We start from the raw sequence: 1,482 nt of genomic DNA, 5'->3' as shown, positions 1-1,482 counted from the left end.
CCATCTCAAAAAAAAAAAAAAAAAAAAAAGAGCTGAACATGGTGGTGTGCCCCTGTTAGTCTCAGTTGCTCAGGAGGCTGAGGTGGGAGTACTGCTCGAGCCCAGGACGTCAGGGATGCAGTGAGCCATGATTGTGCCACCTCATTCTAGCCTGGGCGACAGAGCGAGATCTTATCTCAAAAAAACTCTTTTCCGGTTTCTTACTAAGAAGGGAATTGAGAGCACATATCAAATCATATAACACATCAGATCATGTATCAGTAGTTAGCTGGGTAAATTTATGATTAAGCAATGCAATTATCTTTTAGTCCTGCAGATTGAGTTATTTTTACCTCCTTCTTTTGTTGTCTACATACATTCCTCAGTTGTGTAACTCTTCTGTTCATTTGGGCTGGGTGGATTCTACCAGGCCGTGGAAATCAAGGCCACGTGTCCTGACCAGGCAAGCTGAGTGAGCAGCAGCCCTTACCTGAGGTTGGCTTCACAAGGTTTATTTGGTTCTGCAGCATATCACACTTGTCTCACATCTGTCTTCGGAGCCTCCTGAAGCACAGGGGCATCCCAGAGGAGACCCAACTGCAGCCCAGAGAGAAAAATGACCTGCTCCAGTCGGCGGCAAACTGCCACCTGAGGCCAGGGTCCCTGACTCCCGTGTGCATGTTTCAATGTTTCTTTCATATATGTATGATGTAGTTTTACCTATGGCTAGTGCTGCTTTCAAGAGCAGGGTTGGAGGCCTTAGCCACCCCCTCTTAATCTCCATCAGCATCCCATGCCCCCCAACACACACACACTTCCTTCTTTGTCATGAGCACCTGGCGTTTTCTCAGTTCAGGTAAAGTCCTGCGAAAAGACAACAATCCAGGTCCCCAAGCCTGCCCCTTCCCAAGTAAATGAAGCCCCTGTGTCCCTCCTAGGTGTAAATTCTGGGGTCATCTGCACATATGCCTGTCTCTTCCATGAGACTCTCCATTCCCTCCCAAGGGTAGGAAATAGACCTCTTCTTTCTCTGTGACACCTCCAAAAGTGTAATGAGGGCTCTGCACACTTGCAATGAATATTTGTTACTGTGCCTGCTGCTGCAGCGGCCAGCTGTGCTTGGTCCCAATTAAGAAGGCTTGTGCTTGTCTGTTTGGAAGTAGGTATTCTTTGCATTTCATCTCTAATGTAGGCAAGTAGTTGAAAGAGAAGATGGATTTTAATTTTTAATGGCTCATGTCACTTTGCTGCTGTATGTATCACAGACTCCCACCTTAGATTGTGAGTTCCTCAAGCACTTTAGACTGTGGGTTCCTCAAGAAAAGCAATCACGTATCAGGCGTGTAGTCGCTACCCAGTAAGTGGTTACCAGGTAAACGACTGAGCATCTGAATACTGCTCCTTATAGCACCTAATAAAAGGGGAACACACCCTATCTGAAAAGGTGACTCAGCAGTCAGGCGTACTGTCACTTAACAGGGAGTCATCACACGATGCTTTTTA

The sequence above is a fragment of the Mandrillus leucophaeus genome, unplaced genomic scaffold (assembly GCF_000951045.1).
Source record: "Mandrillus leucophaeus isolate KB7577 unplaced genomic scaffold, Mleu.le_1.0 Scaffold159, whole genome shotgun sequence".
Classification (NCBI taxonomy): domain Eukaryota; kingdom Metazoa; phylum Chordata; class Mammalia; order Primates; family Cercopithecidae; genus Mandrillus; species Mandrillus leucophaeus.
Note: the sequence above shows the minus strand (reverse complement) of the source record.